A 9,412-nucleotide genomic window follows, 5' to 3' on the forward strand; every position below is an offset into this window, starting at 1 on the left:
CAGCAGCAACGATAATTGGGATTAGAACGACGTGTCAACGATCAATGATATGGTGAGTATTTTTGATCGTTAACGGTCGTTCCAGCGTTTCACATGCAACAAAGTCGCTAACGAGGCCGGATGTGCGTCACGAATTCCATGACCCCAGCGACATCTCGATGTCGTTGCGTGTAAAGCGGCCTTTACACACGTGGTGAAAATTGTTGGTACCCCTCGTTTAATGAAAGAAATACCCACAATGGTCACAGAAATAACTTCAATCTGTCAAAAATAATAATAAAGAAAAAATCTATGAAAATGAACAAATGCAAGTCAGACATTGCTGCTTTTCTGCCTCCACAGAATTTTTTAAAAAAAATAAAATCAGCCTGGACAGAAATGATGGCGTCCTCCTCCTCCTCTTCCTCCTCCTTCCCACTTCCCTCCTCTTCCCCTCCCCTCCATTCCTCCTCCTCCTCCCTCCTCTTCCTCCTACTCCTCCCTCCTCTTCCTCCCCCTCCTCCTCCTCAACTTAATATTTTGTTTCACAACCTTTTGAGGCAATTATTCCAAGCAGACGATTCCTGTAACTGTCAATAAGACTTCTGCGCCTCTCGACAGGTATTTTGGCAACTCCTCAAGAGCAAACTGCTCCAGTTGTCTCGTGTTTGAAGGTCGCCTTTTCCAGACATTTCAGCTCTTTCCAAAGATGCTCAATAGGATTTAGGTCAGGGCTCATAGAAGGCCACTTCAGTATAGTCCAATGTTTTCCTCTTACACATTCATGGGTGTTTTTAGCTGTGTGATTTGGGTCATTATCCTGTTGCATGACCCATGACCTGCGACTGAGACCAAGCTTTCTTCTCTCTAGAATCCCTTGATAGTCTTGAGATTTCATTGTACCCTGCATGGATTCAAGACCACCTGGGCTAGAAAGCAGCCCCAGAACATAACAGAGCCTCCTCCATGTTTCACAGTAGGGAGAGTGTTCTTTTTTTGATATGCTTCATTTTTCCGTCTGTGAACATAGAGCTGATGTGCCTTGCCAAAAAGTTCAATTTTTGTCTCATCTGTCTATATGACATTCTCCCAGAAGACATCTGACCCTCTTTGCTTTTAGAGACTCTGCCTCTCTCACATTTTCCTTTTATACAGAGATGTGATTTGGTCAAAAAGCTGCACAATGGTGAATGTGGCCAGGCACAATTGTTCTGAGCTGCCATCAATTTCTAAACGAAGCAATTTTTTGTATCAAATGGAGAAATGTACAACAACCGACTTCTGATCTACTCTATGTTTTGCTGTGAAAAATATGTTGCTAAGACATTTCCAAACCATTGTATGCTTGTTTTCTCTACAATTTACAAAATAGCAACTTTTTGAAGATTTGGGTTTGTATATGATGTCATATTATTTATTATTTATTATGCACAGATTATATACCGCTATCATATTTCACAGCGCTTTACATACATTATCATCGATGTCCCAAATGGGGCTCACAATCTAAATTCCCTATTAGTATGTCTTTGGAGTGGGGGAGGAAACCGGAGAACCGGAAAATAGTGGAGGAAAATCAACTATGGGTAGCACTGTATTATCAAGTGGTGTAGAACCAATTGCATACCAAGCAGTCTCTATGGGGCCCATGAGTCAAGGGGGCCCAATGCCTCCTCCACCCGGTCAACTGTATTGGCATCTTGGATGCTCTGCTGGCGCTTATTACTCCATCATTCTCAGTCAGCTGCTGACGTCTTATGGGTGTACATTATTCTATATGGAGGATTATGGATTGTGCAATATTTTATAAGGAGGATTATGAGATGTGGATTATATTATATGGAAGACTATGGTGTAAATTATATTTCTAGAACTATGGAGTATGCAGTGCATTACATAGAGGACACTAGGGCACATTATTCTACATGAAGTATTATGGAGGGAGCATTATAATATATGGATGAGTGTGGGGAGTGAATTATTCTACATGGAGGACTATGGGGGAGCCTTGTTTTATATGGCGGACTGTGGAGTGCATTATATTATATGTAGGAGTATAGGTTGTGCATTATATTATATAAAGGACTATGGGGGGTTAATTATACTATATGGAGGACTATGGGGGAACCTTATTTTATATGGAGGACTATTGAAGAACCTTATTTTATATGGAGGACTATAGGGTGGATTATATTATATGTGGGACTATATGTTGTGCATTTTATTATACGAAGTACTATGGGAGGGCCCATTATACTATATGGAGGTCTATGTGGAGGCCTTTATATGGCAATGAAGGGGCCTTTATACATGGAGGGTTATTTGAGTGTCATTATACACTATGCAAGCAATTATACAGAGTGAAGGTTTGTGTACGGTTGATCATACTGGGCGGAGGCCTTTATACTGTTTGGAATGCTAGCGGGGGCCATTGTACAGTGTAAAGAGGTGTGGGGGCCATTATTCTCCATGGAGGGCTGTGTGGGAGTCACAGATGAGGGATCATACTGTGTTGTGGGTCACCATTCATTGCTGGGTAGTTGAGGGGGGTATACACTTCCTGACAGAAGTTCTGTCACTTATCCATGTTATATAAATAAAATCTTATAACCTGACTTTAAATTCATCCATTGGTTTTATAAATTACTCTTTTGAAAGCTGAAACCCTCCCAAATTTGGTTTAGGTTATGAAAATAAAGCTGCTGCAAAGCTGAAATATTGATCATTTAATGAACACAGAAAGGTCAGATTTTGGCAAGACAAATGTTTTGTCGCCTTGTCATATAATGTACCCAATCCTAGTTTACATCCTCACCTGTGCTCACTAAATGACCGGTTAATTAGTGGGTGTGTATAAAAAGAAACCCAGCACCCCAGACCTTCACTTGAACTACAACTTGACCTCTGACAACATGCCAAAAATTCACCCTGCGACCAAAGCCTTGATTATCAAGAGGCTGAAGACCAGATCCACTGAAGAGGTGGCTGGCACCTTTAATGTGTCTCAGCATCAAGTACAAAGAATTAAAAAAAAGATTTGAAGAGACTGGAGATGTTTGTGACAAGCCAAGGTCCGGCAGACACCGCAAGACAACTGCTCAGGAGGAACGTTTGTTGGTTAGAAAAACCAAAGCCGGCCCCTCTTCCACTGCAGCAGAGCTCCAACAGGCCTGGTCCCGTCAAGTCCTTGTGTCAACTAGAACAGTTTGTAGGATTATGTCTCGAAATGGCCTCCATGGTCGAATCAGTGCCCAGAAGCCAGCACTAAACAAAAGGCAATTAAAAAAACGTGTGGCATTTGCCAAGTCCCACAGCCTGCTAAACAGATGGACGCTGGAAAAGTGGCAGAAGGTGGATTTCTCTGATGAATCTTCAGTTGAATTACACCACAGCCGCCGCAAATACTGCAGGAGGCCTACTGGAGCCCGTATGGATACAAAATACACCCAGAAAACAGTTAAGTTTGGTGGTGGAAAGATCATGGTCTGGGGTTACATTCAGTATGGGGATGTGCGAAACATTTACAAGGTGGAAGGCAATATCAATAGCCTAAAATATCAAGAAGTATTAGCTAACTCTTACATTCCCAATCATAAAAGGAGTCACAATTTGCAGCAGGATGGTGCTCCATCTCATACATCCATCTCTACAACAAAGTTCCTCCTGGCAAAGAAGATCAAGGTGCTCAAGGACTGGCCAGCCAAATCACCAGACATGGATATCATTGAGCATGTTTGGGGTAGGATGAAAGAAGAAGCTTGGAAGACAAAACCAAAGAATCTAGATGAACTCTGGGAGGCATGGAAGATGCATTCTCTGCTATTCCTGATGACTTCATCAATACATTGTATGAACCATTGTGGAACCGCATGGATGCAGTCCTTCAAACTCATGGAATTCACACAAAATATTAAATATGGCTCTAATAGCAACACAACTTCATTCACCAATGTTATGCCACATATCTTTGTATTAGCAGTTAATTATTTGTTTGAATTTCACATTACTTTCTGTGGGCGACAAAACTTTTGTCTTGCCAAGATTTGACCTTTCTGTGTTCATTAAATGATCAATATTTCAGCTTTGCAGCAACTTTATTTTCATGACCTAAATCAAATTTGGGAGGGTTTCAGCTTTCAAAAGAGTAATTTATAAAACCAATGGATGAATTTAAACTCAGGTTAAGTTTTTATTTACATAACATGGATAAGCGACAGAACTTTTGTCAGAGAGTGTAGTAAAGTCATCATACTGTGCGTGTGGAGAATACTGTGGAGGAATGCACTGTGTGGGATCGTACAGTGTTTGTGGGGCACTTTTGTTGGCATCATACTTGTCACGGCCAGGTGGACGGGCAGACCCAGGAGGTGGATCCACTGGGCCGAACTCCTAGATGGTAGTAAAGAGTCCGGTAGCTGGAACACTATAAACAGCAGAACAGTCCGTGCACACGAGTATAGCGGAGAAGTCCCTGGGACCACGGAGTCAAGGGTGGTAGTCCGGGTGACGCAGCTCAGGTTCGGAAGCCGAGATGATGTCAGGCGGGGTCCGGAACCTTTGGAGCGAGATGACGGGTCACCGCAGGGATCCGAGATGGTGCGGACTGTCAGGATGGCAGATGGACAGCGTTCGGGGTTCAGGATACGGCAGGACTGGATGGCGAGGCAGGCACGGCTCTACAAGAGAGATAGGTGAGTATATGCACAGAGACACCAGGAGACCTGACTCCTAGCTTAGGAAACACGAAGATCAGGCCCCGCCCCCTTGGACAATAAACCCCTTTATACCCTGTACCTGTTTAGCCTCATTTCCTGTTAATGGACGCTGGCCCTTTAAGAAAGGGTCAGTGACCGCGCGCGCGCCCTAATGCGCATGCGCGCGGCCCGGGTGCCAGAAGCCAGGGAAGGAAGCTGAGAGGAGGACGCAGGGGAGCCGGCCAGGGCCTGGGAAGCCGTCGGGCACCGGGATCGGAAACCAGGGGGCCTGGGAAGGACGGGCACCGGAGGCTGGAGAGCGGGGAGCGTGGCAGGTGAGCCGGGGAGCGGGGCTGAGGACCCGGGGAGCGGAACAGAGGACCCGGGAAGGGGAGCCGAGGACCCGGGGAGCGTGACAGTACCCTCCCCCCCACGCCCCCCTCCCCGCAACCGGGACATGAAGGCACGGATCAGAGGAGTGCCTACGTTCTCCCTGGGCTCCCAGGACCTATCCTCAGGACCATACCCTTCCCAGTCCACCAGGAAGAACTGTCGACCTCGTACGGTCTTCATGGCCACGATATCCCTTACCGCATAGATGTCGTCATCGGCAATAGGTGGAGGAGCCGGACTGGCAGCAGCGGAGAAGGGACCAAGGACAACCGGCTTGAGCAGGGAGACGTGGAATGAGTTGGGTATCCTCATCGTGGCCGGGAGTTGTAGCTTGTAGGAGACCTCATTGATCTTGTTGAGGACTTTAAACGGCCCAATGTAGCGAGGACCCAGCTTGTATGATGGTATCTTCAGGCGGACGTACTGGGAAGCAAGCCAGACGAGATCTCCAGGAGAGAAACACGGAGGGTCCAGACGTTTCTTGTCTGCGTGTCTTTTCATCCGCAGGGAAGCACGCCCAAGGGACGCTTTGACAGAGTCCCAAATGGTTGCAAAGTCACGGGCTACTGTATCTGCAGCAGGGACATCCGAAGAAGGGGATACAGGCAATGGGATGGAAGGCTGAAGTCCGTAAACGACATGGAAGGGAGAGCTGGAGGACGACTCACTGATGTGGTGGTTGTGGGAGAATTCAGCCCAAGGAAGAAGAGCGGACCAGTCGTCGTGATGGGCGTTAACATAGTGACGTAAGAAAGAGGTCAAGATTTGATTGACCCTCTCTACCTGGCCATTAGACTGAGGATGGTATGCAGATGAAAAGTCCAGAGTCACTCCCAGATGTTTACAGAGAGCCCTCCAGAAGCGGGAGGTGAACTGAGTTCCTCTGTCGGATACGATGTGTAATGGAAAGCCATGCAAGCGGAAGATGTGATGTATATAGGCGTCCGCGAGTTCCTGAGCAGAGGGCAGTCCAGCCATAGGGACGAAATGGGCCATTTTAGAGAACCGGTCCACCACGACCCATATGACTGTGTGTCCGGAGGACAATGGCAAGTCCGTAATAAAGTCCATTGCTATGTGTTGCCACGGAACTGAGGGTATCGGCAGAGGCAGAAGACGGCCATATGGGAGGTGTTTGGGCGTCTTGTTCCTGGCACAAGAGGAACAGGCGGATACAAAAGCAGCGACGTCCGTGCGAAGGGATGGCCACCAATAATGACGTACAATCGCACCCCATGTCTTTTTCTGACCAGCATGACCGGCTGTTTTCGAGGCATGACCCCAGTGTAACACTTTTTTCCTGTCTACCTCGGAGACATAGGTCTTCCCGGGCGGTATCTGGGCCAGGGTGACAGGGGCCACCGGAATGATTTTACTAGGACAAATGATGGGTTGGGTAGTCTCTTCCTCCTGCTCCATGGGCATGAAAGACCTGGACAAGGCATCAGCGCGTACATTCTTGTCCGCGGGTCGGAAGTGAAGCTGGAAATCAAACCTGGCAAAGAATAGGGACCACCTGGCTTGCCGTGGGTTCAGACGCTGAGCGGACCGTAGGTATTCCAAGTTCTTGTGGTCCGTGTAAATAATCACGGGGTACACTGCACCTTCCAGGAGGTAGCGCCATTCCTCCAAAGCCAGTTTGACTGCCAAGAGCTCTCGGTCACCGATGGTGTAGTTGCGTTCAGGCGCTGAGAAGCCCTTGGAGAAGAATCCGCAAGTCACCATCTTCCCGGAGGAGGACTTTTGCATGAGCACTGCTCCGGCTCCTGAGGAGGAGGCATCCACCTCCAAGGTGAACTGGCGGTTTAACTCCGGACGGTGAAGTACAGGAGAGGAAGCAAAAGCCCGCTTCAGAGAGCCAAACGCGGCGTCAGCCGCAGGTGACCAGTCCTTTGGATTAGCCTCCTTCTTAGTCAAAGCGGAGAGAGGAGCAGTCAAGGCAGAGAAGTGAGGGATAAACTGGCGGTAGTAGTTGGCGAATCCCAGGAAGCGTTGGATTGCCTTCAGTCCAGAAGGAGGGGGCCAGTTGAGAATGGCGGAGACCTTCTTGGGATCCATCTGCAGTCCAGTATCAGAGATGATGTACCCCAGAAAGGGGAGAGAAGACTGCTCAAAGACACACTTCTCATGCTTTGCGTACAGACGATTCTCTCTCAGTCTTTGTAGAACCAGCTGTACGTTTTCTCTGTGGGTTTGGAGGTCCGGAGAGAAGACAAGGATGTCATCTAGATACACTACCACACAGATGTAGAGAAGGTCCCGGAACACGTCGTTCACCAGTTCTTGAAAGACGGCAGGAGCGTTACACAGGCCGAAGGGCATCACGCAGTATTCATAATGTCCATCGCGCGTATTGAATGCGGTTTTCCATTCGTCACCAGAGCGGATGCGTACCAGATTGTAAGCACCCCGAAGATCCAGCTTGGTGAACACACGAGCTCCTCTAAGCCGGTCAAACAATTCGGGAATGAGCGGCAGAGGGTACTTGTTTTTTACGGTGATTTGATTCAAACCCCGGTAGTCTATGCATGGGCGTAAGTCGCCCTCTTTCTTCTTGACAAAGAAGAAACCTGCTCCAGCAGGAGAGGAGGATCTCCGAATGAACCCCCTTGCCAGGCTCTCTGAGATGTAAGCAGGCATGGCCCTTGTTTCGGCTGGAGATAAAGGATATATCTGTCCTCGTGGTGGTGTTGTTCCTGGGAGCAGATCGATGGCACAATCGTATGGACGATGTGGCGGCAGTACCTCGGATTTCTTTTTATCAAAGACATCTGCAAAGGACCAATAGGCCGAGGGCAGTCCCGGTAGGTTCTCTGGAACCGGAGGTCGTCGGATGGGTTGTATGGACTTTAGGCACCTCTCATGACACGAAGAGCCCCATCGGGTGATTTCGCCAGTGCCCCAGCTAACTGATGGTTCGTGTGTCCGCAACCATGGAAGTCCCAGCAGGATCTGGTGGGACATGTGTGGGAGGACGTAGAAAGCGATGTTCTCGGTGTGAAGGGCACCGATACGCAGTTCGACCGGCCTGGTGATCCAGGAGATAGTGTCAGAGAGGGGTCTCCCATCCACCGAGGCAATCACTAGGGGCTTGTCGAGTGGAATAACAGGCACCCGATACTTGTCCACCGTGGCCTGCTGGATGAAATTGCCTGCTGCCCCGGAATCGAGGTAGGCATCAGCCGTGAACCGCGTCTCTCCCGTTGTCACTTGCACTGTCCATGTAACCGGGTCAGAGAGAGTCCCAGCACCTAGGGTGGCCTCTCCTACCAACCCTAGGCTTTGGAGTTTCCCGGCCTCTCTGGACAGGAGCGTAGCAGGTGTGTGCCCTCACCGCAGTAAAAGCAGAGACCCTTGGCGAGCCGCTCTGCTCGACGTTGTTCAGACTGACGCACTCGGTCGATCTGCATGGGCTCGTGGACGGGAGCCCCAGCTGTCGATGACTGAAGTACGGAGGGTTTCTGCGGAGGAGAGGAATGCCGTACCGGACGTCTCTCACGGGACACTTCCTTGGATCGCTCCTGAAAGCGAATGTCCACTCGAGTCGCTAGGGCAATCAGGGCATCCAGGGTGGTCGGTACGTCACGACCCGCCAGCTCGTCTTTAATTCGCCCTGAGAGTCCTTCCCAGAAGGCGGCGGTTAGGGCCTCGTTGTTCCACCCGAGTTCTGAGGCCAGGGTGCGAAACCGGATCGCGTATTGACCCACCGTTAGAGTCCCCTGACGTAACCGAAGAAGAGACGAAGCAGACGCGGAGGCGCGTCCGGGCTCATCAAAGGTACCACGGAATGCCTGCAGGAAGTCCTGGATGTTCGTGGTCACAGGATCCCCCTTCTCCCACAAGGGGTTCATCCACGCCAGTGCCTCACCCTCTAGATGGGACATGATGAAGGCGACCTTGGCTTGGTCGGAGGCAAACAAATGCGGCAGCTGCGTGAAATGGAGGGAGCATTGGTTTAAGAATCCCCTGCAGGTCTTGGGGTCTCCGGCGTACCAGGGTGGTGAAGCCAACCGAAGTCTGGTGGTATCTGAAGAAGTCGCCACAGGAGCTGGATCCGTGGATTGACTAGTGGAAGCCCGGGATGTTGAAGTCGTAACTGCCGCTTGTAGCGTGTTCAGGCGGGCGTCCACAGAAGACATGAATTGCAGCATGCGGGTCTGGACTTCACGCTGGCGTTGGAGTTCCTCCTGTACGGCTGCTAGTGCTGCAGCGGGATCCATGGCCTGATCTTACTGTCACGGCCAGGTGGACGGGCAGACCCAGGAGGTGGATCCACTGGGCCGAACTCCTAGATGGTAGTAAAGAGTCCGGTAGCTGGAACACTATAAACAGCAGAACAGTCCGTG

The sequence above is a fragment of the Anomaloglossus baeobatrachus genome, chromosome 3, assembly GCF_048569485.1.
Source record: "Anomaloglossus baeobatrachus isolate aAnoBae1 chromosome 3, aAnoBae1.hap1, whole genome shotgun sequence".
NCBI classification, from domain to species: Eukaryota; Metazoa; Chordata; class Amphibia; order Anura; family Aromobatidae; genus Anomaloglossus; species Anomaloglossus baeobatrachus.